The sequence below is a fragment of the Spermophilus citellus genome (genome assembly GCF_964194105.1).
Source record: "Spermophilus citellus genome assembly, chromosome: X".
NCBI lineage: Eukaryota > Metazoa > Chordata > Mammalia > Rodentia > Sciuridae > Spermophilus > Spermophilus citellus.
The window spans coordinates 111,454,065-111,474,519 of NC_138190.1; the positions used below are offsets into that span (position 1 = coordinate 111,454,065).

Sequence of the window (20,455 nt, forward strand, 5' to 3'; positions counted from 1 at the left end):
CAATATACAGTTAACAATGCTGTAATATGCCATTAAAATATGTGAAAAGGGTAAATTTGTATTATGTCTTTCTTAACCACAATAAAAATATATACTACATAATTAATGTCGCTCTTCATCAGAAAACATTCTACAATGAAATTGAAAAGCGTATCTGATGTAGAAGCAGGCATGGCTGGAATTGTTGCCTTTCCTCATCTAGCACCCCAAGACAGAAACATTCCTTTATATGGAGACTGTATGCCTAAGCTGTCCTGAGCTGCCCCAGGCATTAATAAAGATTGATTTATTAAGGCAACCTTTCTCTGTTTTCTGTATGTGATGAAATTCCTCATACTTCTTTAATGTGTGCATCACATGGCACATAGCCAGTCTCACTAGTATATCTGCTCTCAATAGGGAGAGAATGGGTTTTCACCTGCAGGAGAAGTGTTTGCTTCATCTATTGGGAGGCACCTGTTGGCCAAGAGAAACTGGTACACACTAGAGACACTGATAATGCCATGTTTTTCTCATGAAGGGCTGTTCAAATCAGTGCCTTGATAACTAACTAACCCTAGAAGTCACGGAGTGCTGAGGTCTGTGGGTTGCTACTTCTGATGGTTGGCATCATTATGATCTTTGCCATCTTCCATGTTACAAATCCTCTCCAAGCTTTGGTTGCTTGTTGGGTCAAACACTAATCAGTTCCTAGGAAAGTTTTGAAGGCCTCTGAAGAATGTGATACTGAAGGAAATGGAGAGGGGAGCTGGCCACTTTCCTTATCTCCAATCTTTAGGAGAGGACCTGAACAGAGTAACCCAGTTTGTAAAAGAAAGTACTCATAAAGTATCTGAAGAAACCCACCTGGGAAGTGGGAATGCAACCAATCCATATATTCCCCCTGCTCATTGTCATGGTGGAGCTCTCCACTGTATCCTGGCCTGCTGTTGCAGAGGAGTGAGTGAATAATAAAATGTCTGAAACCTCTCTGTTGAGTTCTCCAAGTTCTTTCTTTGGATTCAGTTAATAACAGACTGGGTTGTTTGCAGTCCTGAGATTGAACATAGCTTGATCTTCATATTTGATAAGAGGGTGACTGAAAAGGGTGTATTTAGTTTGGATGTGAGAATTAAAAAGTGAAGTGAACATTTGAAATACACTTTTTTGAATATTTTTAGAATCTCAACCAAGTTATTAAGTCATCCTCTTAGGACTAGCATCTCAAATGTTGGTTTGTTAGACTGCATTTTTCTAAATAATTTTAACATAAAGGGATGTTGGCAGTAAAACTAAATGAAAATGTATGCTCTCTTTTCTATGAAGTAATAATAATTTGTAAAGGAACACACAATGCTTTATGAGAAAATGCATTTAAAGAGGTAAATACACACTGTGTGCGTGATTTGCATTCCCTTATCTACTAGAGAGAATGTGGATATTGTGAAATGTGGCCCATAATGTTTCTGCATATACAAAATCTCTTGCCTATATAAATTACAAATGTTTGAAATTCAGCAGTGAAATGAGTCAGAATAATAATCTTCCATGTTCTTTTGCACTCTCTCTCTCTCAGGAAGTATTTATTTATGTCTAAGACAGATCAAGTTTATTGCCAAACTTAGAGCTTCTTCTTTCTCATCAGTGTGTAGTTCCAGCTTTATTGAGGTATAGTTGACAAATAAAATTATATGTATTTAAAGTGTATGGTACAATAGTTAGCTGCTACAATGTGTGCTCAGCACTGTGTTGTCTTCCCACTTCACATTTTAGCATAATTAATTTGATTGACATTTTACTCAATAGCCATCCCCATGACTGTTTCCCTGTTGAATGAACACTTTTACAAATACCATTTCATAGTGTTCACATGGTCCCATTTTCTTTCTTTTCTCTGTCTTTTTATCTTTCACAAAGCTCTTGATATATTATTTCACTCTTGGTCATTTTTATATTCAATTTTATTTCCTGTCTCACCCTACATGAATATAATTCTTTTTTTTATAACAAAATGTTTTATTTACTACCTCTACTTTTAACATACTTTATGCACTTCTAAACATCTAGAAAGACTAGATGTTTCAAATAAGGACTTAAGTTTGTCCACTATGTACATAGTAGTGTTAAATAAACTACACACATGTAACAATGGTTATATCTGACAGTGTCTTCTAAGTAGGATTATTCTGGCCTAGAATCCTTCATTTCTTCTACTTCTTTCTCCTGTTGTCACATGTGTCACATCTGAGTGTCACATGATATGATGTTACAATTTCACTTCCAAAAGTCCTTTTTAGAAGACTGCCTTTCTATGAATTTTAACACAAAGTGTACAAAATGTGTGAGTTTACTAACTCTACTTTTGTCATACATTGGCAACCTCTTTAATATCTAGAGACTAGATATTATAAAATTAGGACTCCTTTGTCCAGTATATATACAATATATACAGTACAGCAAAGTTAAATGAAATGCACGGTACAAGGCAATGGGTAAGCTGAAGTTTTCTAGCACACACTAACAATGTTAAACACCTTTTGCAACTTCTTCCCTCCCACCTCCCTCAACCCAATCAACAAGTACAACAGACAGTATTCTGTTAAGGGGTGGTTTAACAATTCCAAACACAATATTTCTCATCAGTTTTTAAAAGCTATTTACAAAAAGTTTTAATTCTACTACTTTTACTTTTAAATATATCAAGCACTTCTAAATATATAGAAGGACTAGATATTCCACATAAGACCCTGTCCACTATTCACACAGCACTGGTAAATAAAATTGCACGCGTAGCAATGGTTAAATATGAGGTATCTTCTAATATGACCATTTTGTCCTTGAACCTCTCCCTTCTCATTACCTTCTATTTTCAGTCCAGTGGACAAGTACAGGCATATGTAACACTTAGAGATGGTCGAACAAATCCATATCCAAAAGTCTTTTTACAGAGTACAAGCTTTCCTATGAATTTCAACAAAAAATGTACAAAATATTCTAATTTTACTAACTACTTGGTCATACACTGGCAACCTCTTTAACATCTAGAGACTAGATGTTGCAAAATTGGGACTTATTTGTCCATTATATACACTATATACACAGCAAAAACAAAATGCACAAAACATAGAAAACTGATGTCTGAAAATGTCCAAATATGAACACACTAACCTTTTGCAATTGCTTCCCTCCCACCTCCTCCACATCACTGAGCAAATACAGACAGTACTATACCGCTCACAGAGGTGGTTTAATAGTTCCATTCCCAAAAAACTATTTCATATGAATTTTGGCAAAAAGATATTTACAAAGTGATATTTTACTACCTCTACGTTTAACATACATTGGGCACTTCTAAACATCTAGACAAGACTAGATGTTTCAAGTAAGGACTCAATTTGTCCATTATGTACATGACAGTCTTGAATACACTGCACACATGTAGCAATAGTTCTAATTTGAAAATGTCTTCAAAATATGAGCATTCTGGCCCTTCACTGACCCAGTGGGCTATAATGCTCAAATTTTCAGAAGACAATCTTTCCTAGGAATTTTTTTTTAAAAGAGAGAGTGAGAGAGGAGAGAGAAGAGAGAGAATTTTTTTTTTAATATTTATTTTTAGTTCTCGGCGGACACAACATCTTTGTTGGTATGTGGTGCTGAGGGTCGAACCCAGGCTGCACGCATGCCAGGCGAGCGCGCTACCGCTTGAGCCACATCCCCAGCCCTTTCCTAGGAATTTTTAACACAAAATATTTAAAACTGGTTTACTAATTCTACTTTTGTCATACACTGGCAACCTCTTTAACATCTAGAAAGGCTAGGTGTAGATTAGGAGGACTCATTTGTCCTTTATATACACTATGTACACAGCAAAGTAAAACAAAACCCATAGACAACTCTTGGCTCTCGGTAAGCACACTGGCACGGTGCTCCCCAGGACCAGCACACAACTGTACTATTCAACAGGGGTTTGGCTATTGCACCCCCCCCCCGAAAAAAAGAAACCATTTCATAAGAATTTTAACAAGAGAAATTTACAAAATGTGTCATATATTTTACCACTTCTACTTTTAACATATATCAGGCACTTTAGAACATCTAGAAAACCTAGATATTTTTTTTAAAAAGTATTTAGCATTTTCAACTATATATACACTAATGAGGAATAAAATGCACACGCAAAACAATGGTTATTATATGAAAAATGTCTTTTACGTAAAACCAGTCTGGCACAGGACCTCCTTCTCATAGTCAGTCTCCTCCATGTCCAACAACCCACTGAACAAACGTGGACAAGTGTCGCTCCTAGAGGTGGTCTAACAAATTCGTTTCAAAGTCACTTCCAGAAGACATTTCTGATTTTTTCAAACAAACGGACATTTACAAGGCGTTATTTTCTAACTCTATCATACGATACGTCAGGCATCCTCTTTACAAATTTAGAATGTCCAGATGCAACACAAGTTTTAAAAGGTTGGGGGGCAAGTTGAGAGCAGCTTTTTGATATTATATACACAGGCCTTTTACAAAGGGCCAGGAAATCTTCCCAAAGGGTGGCGGGCGTTTCCAACTGGGTAGATGCAGCTTGTGACTCTACCATTTCTCTCTCTGGTAGAACGAACACCAACCGCCCGAGGCCGCTAACCGTTCCACCCATCGTCGTCTTCCGGGGCTTCGCTCACCTTCCAGGACGGTTCAGGTCTTTGTTGGCTGAGACAAGGTGCGGTCTCGAGCAGCCGGCACTGAGCGCTCACGGGGAGCCCTAGTCTGTGCGGCTCCGCTGTCCAACGCGTGGTCAGCTTTCAGGCGTCCATCCTCCTTCTTGGGATCTTTAAGCCCCTGCCGGCCTCCGCGGCGTTCGGACGGCCGCCATTCTTCTCGCCATGCCAGGCCCGTCGCCACCCAAAGGCACCACGTCCCAGGTGGCGGCTTCAGCTGGGACGGGCACGATTGAGCCAGGAGACCCGGCAGCCCTCGGGGTCCGGGGCCCGACAGGTCGCCGCCGCCATCAGGTCATCCATCTGGGTGGCAGGCTCACAGGTCCTTCACAGCCAGGGCCAGCCAGTGGGCACTCGCAGCAGGAGCTCCGGGAATCTGCAAGAGAGGCCGCGTCCTGTCCTCGGGGGGGCCCCCCAGCGCACCCGCCGGCCTGGGGCCGGGGCCCCCAGAGGGCCCGGGGGAGCAGGCCGCACTCCTGTTTCTCACCACGCTCTCTGCCGGAACTCGAATATAATTCTTATGAAAGCAAATGTCATGTATTTGTTCAGTACAAGATATAGGTATATAATAAATATTTGTTGAGTTAATTAATTTTTAATGAATTACTTGCTGCAAATTATCCATTGACCAAAAGTGTATTTATTCATCTTCTTTATTTGACACCATTGTAAGAAATATTGTACTCAACACCTTCTAGCTTTCTCTATATTTTGAAATATTTCATTTAAGTGGATAGATATGTCAAAGAGTCTAATTTTTTAAACAAGTAACTGATTAAATTTTTTAAATGTTGATTTCTTCATTTGTAAAATGAATATAACAATTTATACCAATGTCACTGATTAGGCTTATTGAGATGGGAAGTGTCTTGTAAACTGTACATTAATATATTCATAAAGCACTATTATACTTTGAAAGTATTTATGAAGAGATTCTTTTTAAGTGTGATAGTGGTTAGATAAATTGAACTATGATACAGCAATATGGAAGAATCATCAAAGATACCATACTTCAAAAAGTCTTAATATTGCTGCCTAATAGAGTTGTTGGTGGAACAGTGGTTCATATCACAAAGTAATTTAAAAGTCTTGTCTGAAAAAGCTCTAGTGTATTAGTATATGTCATGAGTTAATAAAAGCATTATGTAACTGATGCCACTATGTGCCCTAAGACCAAGTGTTCATAGGTGAGAGTAAAAGGCAATTGTATTATTGGGTCCCTAGGAATGGGTATAGGATTAGCATAACATAGGTAAAAAGACATATGCTTATTGAACTTTATGGTCACCAGCATGAACTAAGACATAGAGAAATTATTTTGTACAAAGTTTTGAGAATTTGAAGGTGGGAACTAAAAGGAACTGATACGTATGAGGGAATTAAAAGAGGAATTGACATGTCTAGGTAAACTAATAAGGGGTGAACAAGATGTCCGGGTTTCCCATTCTTATGTGAGAGAATTCACATGTTTGGCGACTAGGTAACTAAAGGACATTCACAGAATTGTGCACTAGGTGATTTACACCATGGAACTGGAACTCCGATGATGGGATAGGCCAATCCCAAAGATCTAAAGAAGATAATTAAAGGGTTTGAAATAGAGTCTACCAGGGTAATTAAGTACTCACATTTGAAGAAATCTGAGGAAAAACTAAAAACAACAGAAATAAAGAAAAAGTAATTGGAAAAGTAGAATATGATACAATAATAAAATATCTTAGAGTAAACTCTCTCCAAGCTATGTTTGAGGGTACAGTTAACAGTCTCAAATGCTGCTGTGAACTTGAGATAGAGTAGCAAAGTGCGGAGTAAATTTTGTACTTATGACAGTAGTTCCCTCTCCTTTGGGGTTTCACTTTCCTGTGGTCTAGAATATTCTATGGGAAATTCCAAGAATAAATAATTTAAAAGTCTTAAACCACATGCTATTCTAAGTAGTATGGTGGGACATGAGTTATGCCTTTCTTTAGTGTTTCCACACAGTATACACTACCTGACCATTAGCTCTTACTTAAAGCTATCTTGGCTATCAGATTCATTGTTGTGGCACTGCAGTGCTTGGGTTCAAATAATCCTTATTTTATTTAATAATGGCCCTAAAGTACAGGGGCAGTAATGCCAGAAATTTGGATATGCCAACGAGAAGTACCGAAACACTTCCTTTAAGTAAAAAGGTGAAAGTTCTTCACTTATTAAGGAAAGAATGAAATCATATGCCAATGTTGCTAAAATCTATGGTAATAACAAATCATCTTCTGTGAATTTGTGAAGAAGAAATCCATGCTAGTTTTGCTGTTGGACCTCAAACTGCAAAGGCTACAACTACAATGTGTAAATGCTGAATTTAAAATTTCAATATTAAGTATGTATATAGGAGAGAACAGTAAATATAGGGTTTGGTATTATCTGTGGCTTAAGGTATCCACTGGGGGTCTTGGAATGTGTCTCCCAAGTATAATACTATAATTACCCTTAACAAAGTTGTTTTGAAAAAGTGGGAAAAAATGATTTTATGTAATTTAGAAGTGAAAGAGTTGTGAAATAAAGATAAGTAATGTTGTTAATTCCTATAAAAAATAGTTAACTCATTCATGCATTTATTTAACAGATATCTGTTTGTTCACTCTATGTCATGCATAGTACTGCCTTCTGGGCACTTGTAGTACCTACACTTATTTGGAGACACAAGTTTTAACCAAATATTTTATACATATAATTTGAATTATAAAACTTTGATAAGTGGCATTAGTAAAGAATGTTTGGTCACCTGAGAATGTCAGGTATGGAGATCTGAACTAGGCTTGAAATTACACTGCACAGAGGTGGTAATAGATTTAACTTTTAAATAAAATTGGAAAACATTCGTATTCAAGGGGAAGGGAAAAGGAACTACTGCACTATGTGTGGAAGCATGTGTGTTTATGTGTTCATGTGTGTAGATAATATCTTGGGAGGAGGGGAATGATTTGACTGTTTAGAAAGGGCCTCAGAGAGTGACTATACTTGATGGGATTTTCACAATTTTAGAATCAGACACTCAATTTGATCAATTTACTAGAGAGGACTCGACTCTTGGGGATTGCTAGCTAAACTCCTAAGAATGTGATTTTTTAAAAGCAAAAAAGATCAATATATTTGTTAACACTAAGCAATAAAATTGCCAACTGGAGCATAGGACTTATATTGACTAAATCTTATGTTGCCTGCTCAGTTGCTTATTGAGAGATTATTTCAGTAATTTCAAGACAGAGTGTTCAAGTTAGAATTTCACATTATGACCAAGTGCAATGACGCACTCCTGTAAATCCCAGTGGCTCAAAGACTGGAGGCAGGAGGATTACAAGTTCAAAGCTAACCTCAGCAACCTAGCAAGGCCCTGAGCAACTTAGTGAGACCCTGTCTCAAAATAAAAAATAAAAAGGGCTGGGAATGTAACTCAGTCGTTAAGCATTCTTGGGTTCAATTCTCAATATTGAAAAAAAAAAGAATTCTCTATTATAAAAATAAACTTCTGAAGGAGGTGGAAAGAATAAGAAAGAAAACATAAGCAGGGTATGGTTGTGTGCTCCTTCAATCACAGCTATTTGGGATGCTAAGGCAGTAGGATTCCTTAAACCCAGGAGCTTGGGTCCAGCCTGAACAACATAGCAAGACTCTCTCTCTCTCTAAAAATAAAGCAAAAAAAAAAAAAAAAAAACAAAAAAAACAAAACAAAACAAAACAACAAAAAAAAACAAAGAATTTTGTGAAGAGGTTAATAGTACAATTAGTTACACAGCAATTTGATAAATAGAAATTTATTTCTAGTGCTAGATAAAAGTGAATATGAAATTCAGAAAGATAAGCATATTAGGAAAGGTTTTTCCAGGGCAATAATTGAATATCACTTAGTAAATACCAGGGTATTTGAGACAGATTTAAATTTCTATAGTCTTACTCAATTATGAATATTCACATATTGGCACACATTTATATTGTTATGCATTTACTCTCATACACGCATCCCTACAGAATGGCCACAGAAGAACAGTTCTTAATCTTTGATCTGAATACTTTTAGTTTCCTGTTCCCCACAACTTTTAGAAACTATTCTACAGCATCAAGACCTAGCTGGGGGTTGGGGTTGTAGCTCAGTGGTAGAGCACTTGCCTAGCACTTGTGAGGCGCTGGGTTTGATCCCTAGCACCACATATAAATGAACAATATAAAGGTATTTTTTTTAAAGACCTAGGTGGGACAGAAACAAGTGAACTTAAAATTATAAGAAACTCTTACATCTATTTTCTACTTGAGAGATTTCACCATTTCCCCCTCTTTTATGAATAGAGTCAGAACAGGTAGGTGTACTAGAAGTCAAATTCAATCTACTACCTTTTTTTTTTTACCATTTGTTAAACTTCCTCAAACACAGGTATCATGTTCACATAGAATGCTAAGCCCTCTAAAACATGCCATATGTGTAGCAGATTCCATTTGAAGAGCCTATTTTCCCAGCTGAACTTACTTCACTGTGTATTCTATAGTCAATCAAGGGTTTCTGAGTTTCTTTAGGCTTTGAGAGCATACTTAGCCCTTTATTCTAGCAAAGATTTGGAAACAAGCTTATTACTCTATTAGAGATAATATTGAAAATGTTTTTAAAAAACTGAAAGAAAATCTGTACAAAAATTGATTTGATGATAGAATCTTCATTTTCTCATATGTTAACCTTGCCTATGCTAAATACAAGACACAAATAATAGAAATAGAGGGAAATATGAGCAAATCTCATTAAAAAAGGCTGGTGGGATCCCCCAGAAGATGTTTTCTACTCCCAAATTCATGAGTGAACAGACGAAGCATGAATACTAATTTAGTTCTATGGATGATCTAATCCCTACAGATCCCACTTTAGTCTCTGATCTTTCATTATCAAATTTCAGGATTAATTTTTTATTCTAATTCAGAAAATTATCTCCACTTAGTTTCAAACTGCCTTGATCTAACTTTTGGTGTACCAAATTTTTCTCTTTTATAAAAGTACCAGTATCATGCAAGTTTTATCACAGATTACTGTTTTGGCAAATCAAACAAAAATAAAAAGCAGTGTCCCTCAAAATGTACTCCACAAACCTTGTAGGAGACATGATTATTTTGTGCTTTGTTGACATCACCTTGGATCTCTCCCCCCTCTAATTTGAATGTACATTCGTTTATAAAAACCTGCAGGCAAAACTTCTCTGAGAGACTGATTAAATTACTGGAGCCAACATACTCAGACATATACTTGCAAAACCATTAATACCTGGGAATTAACATCTTAGCCTGTGACTGACAATGGAGACAGGGTATGAAAACCTGGTTTTCTTGACTGAAGTTGGGACAGACACTGAAGTTGAAATTTATCCTTCCAGAGCTTTCCATGGAATCCGACTAAATCTGGTACTTTGCCTGGAGGTTCCCTTATGTTTAGCTTTTTCCCTTTTTCTCTGTTGTTTTCCATTTATTTTATTTTCTCCTGAAAGCATCTTCTGAATAAGTAAATTCTTATCTTATATACTTTTGAGGACTATAACCTAAGATATACCCTCATATCAGAGTCAACTGTGATGTTTCTTATAATTGTTCATTCCTGGCCCAATCCCAAAGAGTAATATTTGCACTCTAAACAAAACACTTGTGGTTCTAAACCTAGATTTCTTTTCTGATAATATTTTTAACAGATACATAGAAACTCCAAAAATGCACATGTTTATAGGGTGTGTACATGTAACAAAATGCAACATTTTGTTACATGTACACACTGTGAAGTTTCAATTGTGATAAACATATCTGCCTTCTCAAACATTTAATGGTGAAAACATTCAAAATTCTTCTAGCTTTTTGAAACATAACTGAAATAGCACATCAGATCTTATTTCTCCTATCTAGCTATAACTTAGAAATGTCACCCCATCCTACTCTCCCCTTCTAGATTTCTATCTTTGTCCATTTTGCGTTGTTATAGTGGAATAACTGAGGATGAGTGATTTAAAAATAATAGAAATTTATTTCTCACAGTTCTGGAGGCTGGGAAGTTCCAGATCAAGGTGCTGGAATCTTGTGAGGGCCTTCTTAATGAAATCTTCACATGTTAGGTTTTGTTGATTTTCTCTGATAGCCTATTTTCAATTTCATTAATTTTTGTATTAATAAGTTTTTCATTATTTTAACAAAATACCTGAGGCAGGTTAATTTCATAAAGAAAACAGCTGTATTGAACTGGAACTTTTGGAGGCTTAAAGTCCAAACAACATGGATCAGGCTTGTGTGAGGGCATCTCTTCACTGGGTCACCTCATGGTGGATGGCAATGAAGAGTGAGGATGATCACATCTTAAAACAGGAAGCCAGAGACACTGAGCTCCCACAGTCTTTCTGAGGGCATTCCCCCAATGACCTAAGAACCTTCGAATAGGTTCCACCTCTTAAAGGTCCACCACCTCCCACCACAACAGTAAGGAACTGATCTTCTAACACATGAACCTTGGAGGACAAACAATATCCAAACCATAGTAGATTTCTACTCTGATTGTAATGGCTTTTCTTCTGGTTGCTTTAGGTTTAAATTTTTCTTTTTATAAAGAAAAAGCTCAGATTACTGACTTCAGAACTTTTTCTTTTCTAATGTATGTATTTAATGTTATGAATTTCCCTCCAAACCTTGCTTTTGCTCTATCCCTCAAGTTTTGATAAGCTGTATTTTAATTTTATTTATTTCACAGTATTAACTTTCTTCTCAGACTTTTTTAAACCCATGTGTTAATTATAAGTGTGTTGTTTATTCTTTAAATATTTGGAGATTATCTGGCTCTTACTATTATTGATTTCTAGTTTAATCATCTCACAGTATGTGAAAATACTTTCAAAACTTTTCTCCCTCCTGTCCTGTTTCATTGTTGTCATTCATTTCACTTACTCATATGCTGTATTTATCTACATACTATTATCTTCATCATTTTAGATAAATAGTTATGTTTTTTATCAATGAAAAATAACAAAAATAAAATGTGTTATTTTTGTCTTTATTTGTTATTTCTCTAATGTTTTTTTTTTTCTTTTCCTGTGGGGTTCCATCCTTCTTATCTAGATTATTTTCATTCTGCCTGCAGAAAAAAAATGTTAATATCCCTTCCAAGTGAATTTCCTTTTTTACAAAAAAAAGGACTATTTTTTAGAACAGTTACAGGTTCTAAGCAAAACTGAATGGGAAGTACAGAGTTCTATGTATCTTAGCCTCCAAATCCACAACTTCTGTCATTATCAACATCCCTGCTAGAGTGGTAAAATGATTACAACTGACAAGCTGATTATGACACATTATCATTATTCAAAATCCATAATTAACATTAGAGTTCACTCTTGTTTCATGCAGTCTATATGTTTTAGCAAATGCATACTGACACACATCTCCCATCATGGTATAATATGGCATAGTTTCACTACCCTTAAAACCCTCTGTGTTTCTCTATTCATCTCTAACCCCTGTCATCATTGTTCTTTATACTGTCTCCATAGTTTTATTTTTTTTTCCAAAATGTTATATAGTTGGAACCATACAGAATGTAACATTTTAAATTTGGCTGCTTTCACATAATGATGTGCTGAGGGCCATTACCAAGTAGAAATGACGCATCAAAATTTCCTTGCTAGCGTACCCCATGTTAATGATTTCGCTGTTGACATTGCATGTAAGGTGACCTTGCTCAAAGACCAAGGTGGATCCGGGTTTAGAGCTGATCAGGTTTGAGGAAGTATCCCGGTCCTTGGGTTAAGGACGTTCCCAGTTTAAGACCTTGGATTTTAGGGAAGTTCGATGTTGAGGATTATTGCTGCTGGAATTAGGGCGTTCCTGCTGCCTGAGCTCCCATTGAGTTCTCGTGAGATTCAGAGAGCATTTTGGGAAGAAAGCCTCGTGGAGGAGGTGAATTGGGTGGCAGCAGAACTGGGATTGCCCCAGAACGTGTGTGGAGGCCGGTGTGAGTTCGGGAATAAAGATTTGCTGTTTGAATCTACAAAGCTGTGTGGTGGCTCGTGATTCTGTGCCCAGCCAAGACTGCGGCAGTGATGTACATTTAAGATTCCTCCTTATATTTTTATGGCTTGCTAGATTTTTTTCTGTTTGTTTTTTTGCTTGGTTTGCTTTGGTGCTGAATGCTATTTCATTGTCTGCATATACCATAGTTTACTTATATTTTTGGTTGCTTCCAAGTTTGGGCAATTATGAATAAAGCTGCTGCAGATATCTGTGTGTCAGTTTTTGTATGGATATATGTTTTCAGCTCATTTTGGTAAATATCAAGGAGTATGACTGCTATATCATATGATAAAAGTATATTTAGTTGTGTGAAAAATTGCCAAACTGGTTCCCAAAATGACTATCATTTTTGCATTCCTACCAGCCATGAATATGAGTTCTTTTTTCTCCACATCTTCATCACAATTTGGTGTTAATAGTATTTTAATGTTTTGCTATCCTAGTAGATATTTAGCTGTTTTTTTTCACTTTTGAAAGTCAATTTCATTAGAGATAGAATTTGGGGGTTTTGTGGTTTTTTCTTCAATACTAAATGTTTCACTCTACTCATTTTCATAATTTGGGATGAGAAGTCTATTAAAATTCTCATTTATTTTTTCCTGTATGGATAAGTTGAATAGCACACTCCCCTGCCTTCCTTAAATGTTTTATCTTTGTATTTGGATTTTTAAAATTTGAATATAATATATCTATGTATACTTATGTGTGTGTGTGTGGGGGGGGTATGTATTGCTTAGTATTCCCTGAACTTTCTGGGCCTATGGTTCACTTGGTGTCAATAATTTTATAACATTCTAAGCAATTTATCTTATTACATTTTAAACATGCATATTTTTATTTAGTCCTGCAGTTCATGTGCATTCTGTGCTCTACTTTCAATATTTTTTCTTTGCATTTAATTTATGGAAGTGTCTATACATTTATCTTTTATTTGTTCTAATTAGTCATAAATGACAGTAGAAGGTGTTTTGACACATCATACATAAATGTATGTTGTACATGTTGTAGAGTTACATGTAATCACATACGCACCTAGGGTAATAATGTCTGATTACTCTAAAATTCCTACCCCCATGACCCCTCCTATCCCTTCCCTCCCCTCTGTCTAGTCCAAAATACCTCTATTCTCTTCTTCCACCCACCTCCACTTATTGTGAATTAGCATCCACATATCAAAGAAAACATTCGCCCTTTGATTCTTTGGGGTTAAATTATTTTGCTTAGCATGATAGTCTCCAGTTCCATCCATTTACTGGTAAATGCCATAATTTCATTCTTCTTTAAGACATAGTAACTTTCCAATGTGTATATATACCACGTTTTCTTTATCCATTCATCTGTTGAAGGGAACCTAGGTTGGTTCCATAGTTTAGCTATTGTGAATTGAGCTGCTATAAACATTGATGTGGCTGCCTCTCTGTAGTGTGCTGATTCTAAGTCCTTTGGATATAAACCAAGGAGGGGAATAATTGAGAATTTGGTTCCATTCCAAGTTTTCTGAGGAATCTTCATACTGTTTCCCGTAGTGGTTATACCAATTTGCAGTCCCACCAGCAATGTATGAATATACCTTTTACCAACACCCTCACCAACATTTATTATTGCTTGTATTCCTGATGATTGCCATTCTGACTGGAGTGAGATGGAATCTCAGTGTAGTTTTGATTTTCTATTCATTTATCTTTAACAAAATGCTTCTCCCCTTGCCTTGTCCAATCTACTGATGTGCCACCAAAGACTTTCTTCAGTTGTGTTTTAATGTTTTCAACTTCTAGTATTCATGTTAGATTTTCTCTTAGAGTTCTCACTTCTCTGATTCCAATACTTATCTCTTCTTGCAAGTTGTGTGTGTGTGTGTGTGTGTGTGTGTGTGTGTGTGTGTATATATATATATATATATATATATTTTTTTTTTTTTTTTTTTTACTAGCACCCTTACCTACCTATAAGGGAAACTAATAAATTGAGTCTTTTCTCTGTGTGTGTGTGTTGAAATCCCAATTAAAACCATAGTTCAGTTACTAAGCAAAGATAGAATGTATATTGAGTTAACAAATGAGAAACCCTGTCCACCAGGTTCAAAATAGATAGTATTTGAAAGCTAAATGCAATTTTACTTAGAGTTATTCCTCCAAAACAAAAATTAAAAAAGAAAACACAACCACTTCAATTTACTTTGTTTTTATTGCCCAGAGAGGTAAAGCTTTTCAGTAAAAACAAATCATTGTTAAAAAAACAAATTTCCAATCAAGTCTTGCTTTGAATTTCTGAGAATGAAATAAATATATATAATGGCTCACTTCAACACACTGATTTGATTATTAGGCAAGTACAGATAAACAGAATTTCTAGGTTTTTGAAATAAAGAGAGGAAGAGCATTTAGGCCTCCTGTTTACTACTAGAGAATTTTGAGTTAGGGAAAATTGAGACCATAGGGGGAAAAAACCACATTTCTGCTTGGGCATTTTATTTTCATATTTCATTCAATTATAGCAATTATAAAAAAATAGTGTGTTTCCTTTTTATCACCAAACGGTCCAGAAATTACCTCGAAACAGTTGTTATATAATTATTTAATTCAGTCAGAGAGATGACAGTGTCTCAGGTCTCTGCTGAGATTTATTACTCCCAAATTGGTGAATTCTTCCACTAATTGTTGAAGGTTAATTATACAAAAAAATTTCTAAAACACAACTCACTAGGTAGGTTCAATTCCTAAATGTTTATCTGATTATCCAAGTGATACTATTTTACATAAAACGGCATAGCTATGGGTATTAAACTTATACTACTATATTTTATTTATGAGAGGTGAACAGGTTTTTTTAAAAAGGTTTTTTATTGTAAACCTTCCTAACAGAGATTTTAGCTAGTTGCTATGCTTTGAAACTATTCAGTGCTTTGAAACTGAGGGGGAAAAGGAGAGAAACCTTCCCAGAATGCAAAGAATCACATTTTAATGATAGTAAAAATTTAAATAATGTCTATTTCTATGGTTTAAAAAAAGAGCTAATGATTGAAATGGATGAGCCACTGGCATTCACTTGTATAAAGTGTTTATAATGGTTTTATGTACTGTATTATGGGTAATATGACCAAATAAAATACAAACTGATTTATATTTTTCTGAAATTGCAAGAGATTCCATTCAATAAATTCCTTACATGACATTTATACATCATTGTGATGCTTGAAATTTAGTATGATGTCCCTGAGGTCCTATAACTGGATTATGAGGTGCCTTCTCAGTAATTAAAGAATACAAATTGTGTTCAGTGTTGCCTTTCAGTGGAATGTCATTTTGTTGAAAAGGGGTAATCTATATCAAGTATATATGGTAATTGTCAGCTAAATAGAAGAGCAAATGAACTGAATCATCCAATTAGGCATTCAGACAAATGAAGATATATTTGGGTCAAATAAAGGTACTTTCAAGAATCACTTAGAAGGAGTTGACTCACTAAGGTGTAAATGAGCATTTAATACTTTTAGAGGTGCCCCCTGGGTTGATATCCCAGCTATCTCAGCAAGGTGCTATTTTTCTATTGCTTGACTCCTGTGACTCAAGTCTATCAGGAATAATTTACCCTGAATTTGCAGAATATCTTATTATCATATATATTAATACAAGAATAAAATTGAAGTTAACATTTTAATTTCCCTCAAGTTATTATCTTGTTGTCTTAAGCATCTGTCAGCCCCTGTAAAGTGAGAATAAAAATGTTAACTCTTTTAAAATATATCTAGGACAAAAGTAAAGACAAATAATACTTCTTTACAGTTAGCTGTTAGGCTATTTTCTCAAGTTCTAAATAAATAAACAAAAACTAAATGAAACTGAGCTTACAGTTGTGATTTCAAGTGCAAAATAATTTGAAAAAAGAGTTGCCATGTCACAAAAAAATACAGTTTAAGAAATCATCTCTTTCCATTTTCCCCAGAACTAATAGATTGTCATAGTGATTATTTTTATGATTGATTTTATTAAGTTATTTTACCAGTCTAATCAATCAAGCCTTCAGATTCATAGTAGCTTTAAAAAATAAGCATGTTTTTATAGCCTACATAAAAGATCTTATAACCCTGATTTGATCTGGGAAGAATATATCTATTTTTTTCAAATTATTTTCTACATGGACTAAATTTTGTAATAGTATTTGGAGATGGGGCTTTGGATGAGTAATTAAGTTAAAATGAGTTCATGAGGGTGTGGTCCCCATTATGATATTAGCGGCTTCATAAGAAAAGATCAGAGAGCTGTCTGTTTCTCTGTGTCCCTCTCTGTCTCTCTCCTTCATTTCTGTTTTCCCTGTGTCTCCATCAATGTGAAGGCATAGCAAGGTGATTGCCCTCCTCAAGCTAGCCTAATCAATTGGCACCTTGATCTTCAACACAGCCTCCAGAACTTTAAGAAACAAATATGTGTTATTGAAGCCCCCCAGCTGGTGTTATTTGTCATAGAAGCCTGAGCAGTCTAAGACACTTTTAAAATTTTCTTATGATGCAAAACATGCTAATTTACTCATTTATTGATTTCATAATCAATTCAGTCTAGGAAAATGTAGGTGTTACTGGGAATAAGAAATAAGCTACAATAAGCTAAAAATAATTCTCCCCCTTTTGGAGTTAGAAAATAACAGGAGTGATGTGCAATAACAACAAACCTAATATGAGAATTTGTATGACGGAGGGAAGTAGAGGATTCTATGCATACATCTAAGAGTGACACCTAACTTGAAATGCACTTTGTACATGAATCTATTCTTCTATCTAGCAAGGTAGAAAGTCCAAATGACTTATTATTATTATTTTTTGGATAAAGAAGAATGGTCTTTAGTATTTAGAATTAAATTTGTGGTGGTATTAAATGGTAGTATGTCCAAATTATTTAGGGGTCCCTAAATCCTGCCTCTCTCCCAGATCATACCCAGAAGTTCATCAGAAAGCTATATGTACCCTTGTAAATTATAAATAATATGTAAAACACTATTCTATTATTATCCAGGCCAATATAAACTGAAATGCACCCGTCTCTCATAAGACTGAGGAAGAGAAAATCAACTAGACCTCAACCCAAATCCTAAATTTATAAACAGCCTTTCACTAAACCCAAAGTAATAAGAAAGCCTAAATCCCCAATAATCCATAAGAGAAAACATTCTAGAGTATTAACTTCCCGATCTTGCCCTATATAAAAAGAGGAAGAAGGGTGAAGAAGTTCATGACCTTTTATCACAAAGTTACTGTTCACTAATTTATTTCCTAGTATTTGACAAATCAGATTATTTTTCTATCCTCTTTGGTTTTGGGAGGGGCTAGGAAAGAGGTACAGACAAAAGTGGACAGGGAAGCAATCAAAGGAGTAAAAGACTTTTCTCTTTTCTGATTCTCCCACTTCTTTTTCTTATTTAAGCCATAAAACCCATGATATGGTTGTTCTTATCTGGAAAACATGCACAAAACATCGAAATCCCACTCTCTTTGAAAATTGCCTTGCAATTTTCCACAGGTATATATATACTAGTCTAGCTAATTTTTCTCTGAAGTTTCAGAGATAGTCATGATGGAAAATTAATTTACTTTAAGGATACCCTATTCCTGAAGCTGAATATCTACTTGTGTTTGGGAGTGTCCCCCACAGGCTCATGTGTTGAAGGTTTGGTCCCCAGCTTGTGGCACTATTGGGAGGTGCTGGAAACTTTAGGAGCCTAGTAGAAGAGTTGGGCACTGAAGATATGCCTTTAAAGAGTTTATTTTGTTCCCAATCTCTTATTTTCTCCCTCCCTCTCCCTCTCTACCGCCCTCTTACCCTCTCTGTTTCCTGGCTGCCATGAGATAAGCAACTTCCTCTCCTCAGCCACATGCTCCTGCAGCCATGAATATTCTGCTTTGCCTCATACTCGAAGCAATAGAGCCAGCCAATGTTAGACTGAAATCTCTGAAACTGAGCTAAAATAAATCTTTCTTCCTTTAAGATTTCTATCTCCAGTATCTTATCACAGTGCTGGAAAGCTAACACAACTTCTTCCTCTTTAATCCAACTAACAATATGTAAAGCTCTACTGTCCCACCTAATTTTTCAGAAAGGTTTAGACAACGAATACTAGATTGTAGAAAAGCATATGTCAATGGCTGATTATAGGCCATCAGTAAGATGACACCTGCACAAAACTGTTCACTATAGGCATGGCTGGAATCAGGGTGGAAGATGAAATTATATGAAGTGACATATAAGAGATACCAAACACTATTATGCCCTCCGTTCAGTTGAATTTGTCTTGAAGTTGGTGGCCATTCACAATTATTATACAAGTCTTGATACTGGAAGATTAGTGATACAACCTTCAGTCTTTGTTTGCTGTTACTAATTCTGAGGACACAATTGATATCCATCCTCCCTCTTCTACTCTCCCATTTTGCATTGCAATTAACAGTGAATAAGAGTGCATTTTCCGAACTCTGATTAATAGATATTATTACTAAAAACACAATTGCCAATACCAAGTGATAAATGGATCTTGTTCCTTTCATTTTGTTATTTAATTCCCAGGAAATTTAAGGAAATACTTACAATGTCCTTTTCCATTTTTCCTTTTGTGAAGACTATATTCTTTTCCTTTTTCTATTATTCTGTTAAGAATTCTCCAATTTATATTAATTTTAAGTACTTTAAAATAATTAATAAATTCTACATAAGTCTAGAAAATGTGAATGAACCTTAGGAAACAGATTTGAGGCAGTGGCACTCTTCTAGTACCTTTAAAATTATACTGGGTAGGTTGTTACATATTTTTCTCCACTACTTGTAAAACAGACTCTTAAAATGAAGAATTCTGAAGTATTAAACTTGACTTTTAAACCAGGGTTGTGTTGAGTTGGTCATTCTTCCTTATAAAAACTAAAAGAAGGATGTATTAATATATAGTCTATTGATATTTCAGGACTAAAATGTAATTAATTACTTGAAATATTTTTCTGGTTCTGTTTAGATAATAAAATCAAGGCATTTGAATGGGATATGCTCATGCATATTACTCTAATTTTCCCCACCGGTTATCACCAAGGTAGGGTGTCAATTGAGTTTGCAGGTTTATCAGTCAATTGCAGCACTGTTTACATTATGTGGGCTTCCTTAAAATCCATGTCATGGAACCAATTTAATTTTCTGCTCAAGAGCGCTGTTTAATTTACATTCAATGTGTTCTGTTGTTTGAGATTTAGGCTCTTTCAGAAAATATTTTTAGCAGAACAGTTCCTGAGGCAGGTTATAAATTCTAAGTTCCAGAATATCAGTGAAGAAATTTAGACAAGTGCCTGTTCGTTAATTAAGCCCACTACTTAAATTAGTTCTTGAGTGGAAGTTACAGAAAGGCAATTTTGGGTTCAAAACAAAGACAGGAGTTTAATCATTTTAATTGCTTAAAATTGGAAAACACTACTTCAAAAGCTTGTGAGTTCTCAGTCACTATCAGTGTTAAATGTCCAGACTACATTGTTTTAGAGGTAAGTCCTACTAGGAGCAAGAGATTGACCTAAGTTGGCATCTACATAAGGGTGGCCTAGGTGCTGCCATATTAACAAACAATCCTGAAATTGATTTAGGACAGCAGAAGTTTTTTCACATGCTTAAAGCCCAAGGAAGGTTGGCAGGGATGCACAATCAGCTCTGCTTACCTTTGTTATTTTGGGACTTAGGTTGATG

General features: G+C 35.5%; 1 pseudogene across 1 annotated transcript in view; it reads left to right on the top strand.

Annotated features, from left to right (window-relative positions):
• The first annotated feature begins 10,013 nt into the window (after positions 1-10,013).
• The window catches only part of LOC308639516 (E3 ubiquitin-protein ligase RNF13-like), a 69,085-nt pseudogene continuing 58,643 nt past the window's right edge, over positions 10,014-20,455 (top strand). Inside the window, exon 1 of the transcript in view lies at positions 10,014-10,118. The product of the transcript in view is annotated as an E3 ubiquitin-protein ligase RNF13-like (transcript). The remainder of the gene's footprint in view (positions 10,119-20,455) is intronic.